This window comes from Sesamum indicum, linkage group LG1 (genome assembly GCF_000512975.1).
Source record: "Sesamum indicum cultivar Zhongzhi No. 13 linkage group LG1, S_indicum_v1.0, whole genome shotgun sequence".
Classification (NCBI taxonomy): Eukaryota; Viridiplantae; Streptophyta; class Magnoliopsida; order Lamiales; family Pedaliaceae; genus Sesamum; species Sesamum indicum.
This window is the reverse complement of record NC_026145.1, coordinates 56,493-66,885: the sequence shown is the minus strand read 5'-3', so window position 1 is coordinate 66,885 and position 10,393 is coordinate 56,493.

The window sequence follows — 10,393 nt, the reverse complement described above, 5'->3', positions numbered from 1 at the left end:
AAATCCCTTTAAATTAAAAAAATTAAAGACTAAAAAGATTGAAAAGACTCAAAATTATAATGCTTTGAAGAATAGGAGAAGCTTTTCTGATGATCCCTCTTTGCTTCATTGCTTATTCATTTATAAGTCTCCACGGACTTCAAATTCGGACTCCAAACTTATTTTTTGATGACGTCACCACATTCGTTATTATCTTTTCTCTTTCAGATGATGTCACTGCATTCGTCATCACCGCATCCTTTCCAACTGTTGGTAATAATAGCTTGTCAGCCATATGATTGCTAGTTTGATTTCCTGCTTTGCTGACTGCTGGTCTTTGTTGTTTTTCTGCTGACAGTCATATTCTTGAGTTTTTACATTCTGTAATTTTTACTTATTTTTATAAAAATTCTTTCTTTTTCTCTTGTCTTGATTTAGTTCGGGTTTTTATGTGACCCGAATTTTGGTTCCGAATAGGGGCTTCTCTTGTTTCTCACAACAAAGGCATATATGGTTATGCCATTGCCCAACATGCAACATGTTGCACATTTTCATCCTCGTAGCTTCAGTCGCTGGTAGCTTATTAATCCAAATTAACATACTCTTCTTTTAAAATAAGCTTTCTGCAAACTCAGTGCTCTTTCCCGTCATGGAATTTAATAGGAATGATCCATTCACTTTGTTTGAGAAAATTTTGAATGGATACTTGACTTTGTCCATCTCAGTGAGACAGACCCATAATCCCCAAGCTTTTTTGGTGGAGATGTCGTCTTCACTAATTGCTAATACCAGGGGAACTTCTCTTAAGGCAGATTTGATTTTATTGAAAGCCACCATGTTTGACCTCTGCAACTTCAAAAAATGAAATGTTGGATGAGAACCCTTTCCTACAATTTCTGGAACAACTAATACGAATTTTATCTCCAAAATATCGCATTTCTTTAGGTGGAGGTTATTTTGCCATGAATCAAAGACCGGCCCCACTAATCCACTCCAAAAGTTTTGAAATCTTTGAAAAACTTGGTGACATGGTATGAACTGAAGCTAGAGCTCCAAAGTCATATCATTCTCTGACATCATCCGGTTTGGACCCTTCTAGCATCCAGACCCTGTTATATATTTCGAATGTTCTGATGATGGTCTTGCTAGGATTTACTACTTTGCGGAAAATTAATTTTTCCACATACGCTGATAGTCCTGCCAAACAGAAGAAGATATTAATTCATTAGTATTAACCTTATAAGTGTCTGTCATCGGCCTAAGGCTAATCTCTCCCTCTTTAACCCCAAAGGTGCTGGGTTGACTTGAATTTTCAGGAGTTTGTACATCCTGTGACTCAATTGTTGTCGTTTCACTAGAGTTTGGTGATGGCCTAGTGCAACGGTATTTGAATCCGACACTTATGTCTAGAGCCATGTACTCTAAAGGCATATTTAGGGTCATGCTCCCTCAACTTGTGAGTCATCCTCAAAGGTGAGGCTTCCAAATTGGTTCTTGTAAATCATTCCATAACGAGGTGGATGCAAATAAGGAACTCCTGATGGTGACCTAGACTGTGGCTAGATCAGCTCGTCGAATTTATCTGGCAACTTGGGCATTCACCGCTGCCCGAACTTCTTGTCATGCTCCTCGAGGTTTTCCTCGAGGTGCCTGAGTCTTAGCATCATGGAGTTTGCTTCAGATGCCTCCATCTCTAGTCAAGAAATCTGAAAAATAATGTTTTTATGAGATTTTATAACGATCGTATGATAACAATAATATTGACATTCAGCTTGCCATCTGATAATACGAGCCCTATCTATTTTTTATTCTAATATATTTTTAAGAAAGCCTTAACGTTAATATTATCAACCTTTAAAGTAAATTCTTTAGCAAATAAAAATAAAGGCCATTTCTTTAAAACCTTCTAAAGCGCAAAGAATTCCTTCTCGTTAATCTGCCAAACTTTGGCTTGTTGTTTTGAGAACAACTCTCCTGTATATCTACAAGATTCTTCCCTTGTAGTTGTTTTTTTTCTTAAGCACTGTTGCCCATCTATAGTCATTGGCGTCTGTGTAGACTATCAATTTGTCCTCATCTTGTGGTATATCAAGCTTTAGCAGGTTATTGAAAACCTGTTTTAGCTTACAGACCCCTTTTGTGTGAATTTCTTTCTATTTCCACTTTGAACTTTGTGTTTCTTTCAGAAGTGGTCGGAATCCCTCCTATATCATGCAAGATCCTTAATAAAGATTCCTGCAAAATTAACAACTTCCAAGAAACTCTGTAATTGATTCTAATCGTTGAGTACATTTGGAAAATTATAGATTTCCTCGACAATATGCTCCTGCAGCTCAATGCCTATTTCGTCAATAAGAATTTCTAAAAATTCAATTTTATTGACAGCTATAATAACTTTCTTCTGAAAAAGATTAAGATGTTTAATATGGTCTCTCATACTTTTGGATGCAATCAAGATGTCATCAATGTAGACAAACATAAACTCAAAATAATCTTTAAACAGATTATCCATTTTTCTTTGAAATATCTGGGGTGCATTAGTTTAACCCATTGGAAGTATATTCCATATATATTGTCCTTGTGGTATGGAGAATGTTGTAAACTTCTTTAATTCACTCTCCATCTTAATCTGATAAAAAACCAAATTTGCAATTAAAGTTAAAAAACACTTTTGCACCTTTAATGCAGTCAATTAAGTGTTCTCTAATAGGGATATAATAATCATCAAATTCTAAGATTTTATTAATCCTGATGCGTGTGATTTTAGCACGGGTCCAAAGTTCTTGGATTTTAATATCGGAATCGGGCTAATTGAGTGAATGCTTTTAAGAAAGAGGGGACCTGCAAAATAAAAGGTTAGCACTCTGATGCTTAAGTTAGTTTCGGATTTAAGAATAGATGAATATAAAAATAAAGGGTGAATAGCTCATCCCCTGTGATAATGAAAATGAGCACATTATCCCCCTATAAAAAAATATTACAATTTATCCCCCTATATAGGGGTAAATTGTTGTAATTTAAAAATTATAGGGAGGTCAATCGCTTTTTTTTTTTATATAAGGGGGCAATTTGCTCATTTGCGATATCACAAGGGGATTGCTTGCATTTTTTCCTAAAAATAAATTATGATGAGAAATTATGATAAAAGTGAGAATTCCATATTAAGAGCATGAAATTAGAGTGGCAGAGTATTGGCAAGAGAGGTTCTCGAATCTAGAAGGGATTGCCCGTCGAGGGGTACCGTCCCTATTTATAGAGGAGGATTTCCTCTGTAACAGGAGTTCTGATGAGGGGGATCCGCATGCCCAATGAGGAAGGCGGGATTCATGAGAGGATAAGGTTTCTCCTTATCCGTTCCTTAAGTAGCAATTCTTTGAATGGAGGGGGACTTCTTTCTCGTGCAGACTCCTACCTAGTGGGGATTCCTCTCAGGCTGAAGAGTCCAACCCTTTGAGGACATCTTCCTTCATTCGAGCTAGCTTTGAAAGCTTTCGGATTGGGCTTCCTTCTTGGACCAAGCTTCATGAGGTAGGCTTCATCCTTTGACGGACTTTAGTGTGGGGGGCTCCCTCTTGGGCTGAGCCTAGTGGGCCTCCATTTTGGGTCAATGTTGAGGGAACATGCCTCTTTCTTGGGCTAGACGCAATAATTTTGGGCTGCCTCTCTCCTTAGGCTTGTGGGCCTAACTTGGGTACCTCCATGGTCTTTTGTTTGTTACTGGGATTGCTGGGAGTCTCCATGTTATCTCACGCCTCTAACTCACGTTTCCTATAGACAATGCCAATTAATGCGTAGGATCTTAGCACGAGTCAAAAGTTCTTGGATCTTGATATTAGATTCAGGCTAATTGAGTGAAAAGCTCTTGAGAAAGAGGACCTGCAAAATAAAAGGTTAGCATTCCGATACTTAAGTTGGTTCCAAATTTAAGAATAGATGAATATAAAAATAAATTATGAAAAGAAATTATGATAAAAATGAGAATTTCATATATAAAAGCACGAATATTAGAGTAGCGAAGTACTGGCAAGAGATGTTCTCGAATCTGGAAGGGACTACCTGTTGAGGGATACCTCCCCTATTTATAGAGGAGTTCCTCTGTAATAGGAATTCTGATGAGGGGGATTCGCATGCCCAGCAAGGAAGGCGGGATTCATGAGAGGATAATGTTTCTCCTTATCCATTCCTTAAGCAACAAGTATCCGGATGAAGGGGGACTTTTTTTGTGCAGACTCCTACCTGGTGGAGAATCCTATCAGGCTGAAGAGTTCAACCCCTTGAGGGCACCTTCTTTCCTTCGGGCTAGCTTGAAGTCCTTCAGATTGGGCTTCCTTCTTGGGCCAAGCTTGATGAGGTAGGCTTTATCCTTGGACGGACTTTGATGTGGGGGGTTCCCTCTTGGGTTGAGCATAGTGGGCCTCCCTCTTGGGTTGATCTTGAGGGAACATGCCTCTTCTTTCGCTATACGCAATAATTCTGGGCTACTCTCTCCTTGGGCTTGTGGGCCTGACTTGGGGCCCACATATCTTCTTATGCTATGCCTATCAAATCCTTCGATAGTTAATAACCAACCTGGGTTTACCTGTTTTTATCTCACCATGGTTTTTCACAAAAAAACCAAGGCTACTATAAGCAGAGACTGCAGGCTCGACAAGTCACAAACTGATAGGCTCTTTAATAATCATCTGCATATCCTTCTTATCCTCCACGTTCTTTTGGATGGGTTTGTATCGAACATACTCGTACTTGCATTCTTCTTCGACTTTCAGAGTAGCTCCGATCTTGTTTCTATCCCACCAGGCTAGAGGGTCTTCACTGAAGTTTCTCTGGATATGTCTCTTGATACTTTCAAGAGAAAGCTTGCTTTCCTCGCTAATCTCTAGTGTTTTCATTTCCTGCAATGCTTCCTTAAGGTTTCTAATCTCCCCCTCATATTCCTTGTAGAATCAATCGCTATCGATGAGTCACTGTTGCCTAAAAGACAAAAGAATATCAAATTTTCTCTTATACTGCATGTTTGGATGAGTTGATCTGGTATCGAAATCACCACATTTGCTGCAAAAATTTATAGGCATTATCCTATTAAATGTCTTTTCTCTTTGCAAAATCTTTATCTCACTACTATAGTTAGTATTAAAGATTAACAGATTCCTTTGATTATCCTGCATATATCTTACAAATGTTTGAATGAAATTGTTACTTAACAAGATATTAGCACCTGTATCATGAAAATAAATTGGAGGTATTTTTACCCTAAACCAGGGTGTTCCGAATGTTCCTACGATCATGATTTTGGCTTCTCGTATTCCCTTATTGACTATTAGAATTTTCTGCAAAAAATTCCTTCCTGCAATAACGAGCAGGGTTTCCCTTACTTCTTTAGGGAAAATACCAAGTTTTTCCATGCAAATCCTTGATCCTGAATTAATATAACTTGCAAAATACTTTATCTTATATTGACTATATAACATACCAACGTATATATATATATATATATAGAAAAGGGACTAATCATTCAATCCTTATGGTAACACCATCAGACTAAATTCCATTCTGTTACCCTTTGTTCCCCAGCGTTTATGATTTTCGAGAAAACTTAACCCTAAAGTCATATTCCCATTTTCTCGTCCTGCAACAACTACAACTAGAATTTCATGGCCCACTATTTCTAACATGTCTTTATATCTACCAACAACAAATTGTGCAAATGATATAAGTCATCACAAGGAAAAAAAAAATTTCTCAGTGATGTCAAATATAACTTGTATTTGTTTCCATCCTTCAGAGTATCTAAGTTTATTATCTACCCTAACCTCTTGAGGAGTTAAAATTTTTAATAGCTCTTTCTCCTTTCCTTTTTAGCCTGTAATCATATTTCGTAAAGGACATCTTGCTATTAAACTCAATTCTAGAACTAAGTGCTCGATCTAAAACTGGGTGATCTTCAATGACAATATCGACACCTCCTATTCTAGGTATTCTAATTGGATTTGGTGTCATAACTTTAGCAAATTTCTTGAAAATTTTAGGAATCTCAATGTACTCTTTCCTAAGGAACAAATCAGAATGATGTGTGTTGGAAATGACATATGCAATTCTATAAGTTATAGAATATGGTTTATTTCCCTCTTTCATTAGATCTTTCCTTTTAAAATCTTGATGAAGGGTCAAAACTACTGAAATCTTGGTATGCTAGGTTGCATGCAATCCTAAGATGAATGTCAAACATCAATTTTTCTGCATACAGATCACCTATCATTGTCCAAAGACAGCTATCTATTATTTTATTGATTTTTCTATCCATTATAGATAAATGTATTTTTGAATCAATTCATCTCTTAAAAGTTGCTTTTATTACTACTTCAATAGTTCCTATGTGGATCCATTTCATAGTAACAACTATTTCTTCTTAAGCTTACTCAATTTTTCAAGAATTTTTTTTAGGAATCAGTTGCATTTCCATCACATTGCTAGTATGTTCCATAGGATATAAAACTCACCTGAACTTACTTTGTAGACTATGTGATGCTTCTTTTTGTTTACTCCTATTTGATTCAAGACTTTTCCAATTCATCCAATCCTAAATCCATCGTATGGGCTGCGGTTGGAGTCTTGTCGCATGATTATTTTCATAATTTTGTTTGACACTGTCATCTTGGAAAAAATCCTGACAGGCTTTCTGACGTTGAATCCTATATCCCTCGTTGTAATTATTTTGACTCGATTGAAGATCCATCCAAATAAGTTTCTATTTCCTCTTCATAGACGCTTTTGTCTGACGGAAGATCTTCGAATCGGTAAATAGGTACCAAATCGCCATAGTAGACTACATCCAAGATGTCATCTGTGGCTTTAAATTTTTGTAATTCACCACGTTTCTAGGCAGTTTGGAGAGATATGAACTCTTGCTCTACAGGTCCAGCAATTGCAGTTTTTGAAACTTTCATTGGCTGGGTATGGGTCAGTTTGAAAGTTCACCTTGTAGGGGTTCTTCCTGTGGGGTCTTGCATCTGTTCGTCTAGATCCTTGGATGAATCCCTTGTTGGTCCTATTTTCTATCCAGATTTGTATGTTCTGGATTTTGACTTGGACCACCATGATCTTCGTCGGAAAAAGGTTCTTTTGAAACTCCTAGAGTAGGAGTCACTATTTTGCTTCCTCCTTTTCCTTGACTCGCTCAATTCTCCTATAATAGTTGAAAAATCATTGTTATCACAGTAGAGATGGGTTAATTTGATCTTACCTCTCAGCCTCTTCATGTTTTTATAGATAGATGCTTGGTAACACCAATCATTCAGTTTGTCGTTAAGGAAAGACATCCTCCTTGCAACTGAATCTATTTGTCCTTTAGGTACTTTGTATGACTGGAATAACATTTCCCTCAATGGACTGCATATCTTTGCAAAGAACATTGGACCTACTACTTCTATCGCTACTCCACTCTGGAAGAAATACTTGCAAAATCAATAGATATATTTGTCTACTGCGTAAATACTTCTTAATTCAAGGCTAAAGAGTGCTTCTGCATACCCTCTAGCCTTTTGAGCTCTATTTCCTTTGAAGTAACCATCTCCGAGGAAGTGTATCTTGATAAGTCTTCCTAGCCGATTTGCTATCACGATTTTGAATCTCCGGCAATGATGCTGGCTTTGGTATCGTTTGGGGTAATTTTCCATCCAATCTTTACAGAACCTTCCAAATTTAACTCCACTAGATTTATGAAGTTTTCTTTGTCGAGTTCTAAGGTAGTTGCTGCTATCTTTATGGTTGTTACCCATTCATCTATTAATTTTTCGGTATTCCAAAAATCGATAACATCTAGGTTAAGTATAGCACCGTATGGATGTAAGGGCTGGAGCACTCTTCTTGGATTTCTTCCTGGATTTTCTTTTACCTAATTTAGGACATATTCAATAGTTTATGATTGTGAATGTCAACAATGTGACTGATTATGATCTGACTGATGCTGTGATATGTGAAATGAAAAAAATAAATATAAAGATAGGTACCATGGCTAGTAAGGTAACATAGTATTCCGGGTAGCTCAGAATATCTTGTGATGATAGCTACACAATGGGATGGTACGGGAATATCACATTTGATGGATATCTCATGCTATATATTATATGATACAGATTGAGATGATGATGGTTGATAAATAACCATTGAATGATATACTCCAACTTGGATAAGTAGGAACCTAATTAACAAATAAATGATAATTATTGTTATATTGTATTGTAGACAGATGTATGATGGTGTTGGTTATTTCATGATTTCGTGGTGATTGCATTTTGAAAAATTGTGGATTGATGTCATTGCATGAAATTGATCTTACTGTGTATGCGTATGTGTATCTATATGTGTATAAGCCAATTAACTATACTTATCAAAGTTGGCAACCCATTTCTTGCCACGTATTTTTTTCAGGAGATAGGCCATAATGACTAGACAACTTAAATTATAATTCGATCATCAGTATTGGTGGGTTAACAGTGATATCTTGAGTGATAACTGCATATATACTAAAATTTCAATGGAATTGTAATTTAAGTTTTGTGATAACTAGAAATTGCATTTTCTTCTTTCCTATATATATAAATGCTAGAGTTGAGGAGTAAATACAAAATTTTGATGAAGTATGTCATTCTGTAATGTCTACATGATATATCAAGTAAAATATGGTTTATCTTATCGGTTTAAATGTGATTTTTTTATAAGCGGAAACGTAATTATGGATGGGGTGCTACATCGGGTGGTACCAGAGTAGGGATTAGATTGCTTTGAGGATATTTGGTGAAGACTAGTATTATCAAATTCATAAAACCTATATTATGAATCTAAGTGTATGTGCGGGTTTCACAGGATCGAATATTAGGTGAAGTTCGATGAACATGCCGCTGGCCCAAAGGAATCATTAGAGATTGTACATAGTGATCCAGAATTGTTAGGGGAAAATATGTGTATCTATACCTCTTGGTGTAAATTATACCTCAACACATTTCTAAGATCTTGTCTGGTGATAGTAGGTGTATCACACTACATGTGAATTTGGATAGTTAGAAACCTTAAAGAGTTTGACGTTATTCTTGGAATGAATTAATTATCTTGTATTCACGTTATTGCTACTTTGGAATAAAGGGAGTGTGGTAAAAGCCAATTAGAAAATGAACCGTAATTGTGGTTGAAAGGGAAGTTATATCCAACTATTTAATTTTGTCTTGACTGCTTTTAATTTAATTAAAGAAGGGCGGCATATTAGCTAATGTACATGATACTGCGAAGGTTATTTTGAGTGTATCAAATACTCTTGTACTTAGAGAATTTTCTGATGTTTATTGTTTCTAAGAAATTACCTGAGTTACCACTTCATCATGAAATAAAATTATGAAATAAAGACTATTTCTCGATCAGAACTTATTTCAATTGCATTATATAGAATAACTCTAGTTGAATTATAGGAGCGTAAGAAATAAATAGAAGAAATATTAGAGATGTACTCATTAGATTGGTACTTTACTATGGGGAGTACTTGTCTTGTTTGTGAAAAAATAAGAATGATAATATGAGATAATGAATTGATTATAGTTAATGGAATCGAGTGACAGTGAAAATAAATTTCCATTACCAAAAATCGATCATTTTCAGACCAGTAGAACCTATAATATTTTCAAATATTAACCGGGGGATTTAATCATTGGCATTTAATGATAGCAGGGTAAGATATACATAAAAAATGCCCTTAGACACCTGTTATGGTCATTATGAATGGGTCAACAGTTATATTTTGAGTAGTAATTGCACATATAAACTTTTAGTGGATTTGTATTTTAAATTTTATGATAACTAGAAACTGCATTTTCCTTCTTTTCTATATTTTATAAATGCTAGAGTTGAGAATTAAATATAAAATCTTGATGACACATCTCATTTTATGATGTCTACATAATATGTCGAGTAAAATATGATTTATTTTTATTGAATTAAATGTGTATTTTTATAAGCGAGAATGTAATTATAGAAGGAGTGCTGCATTCTCATTCGAATGTGACGCGAGTTTGAGAATCAAGCCGCCGTGATTGGACATGGTTTTCTGATTATACTACAGATGCATTGGGGAGCATATTTGGTTAGGATGGGACACTATAGAACTCATGGTTGATATTATTGAAGTCCATAACCAGTATGTCCATTATAAAGTGACACAACTATGGTCTTCTTATAGTTGTTACATAACGTTTACGTTTGCTTATGCTGCTAATGATGTTATTACCTGAAGAGATTTGTGGATTGCTACTCATTCAACAGCAGTGCAGATAGAGGAAGAGGCATGGTTGTTGTGGGGGGATTTCAACACTGTAATTGATACAAGTGAAATATAAGGTCAACACTTTAATAATGTTATTGCGATGGAGGA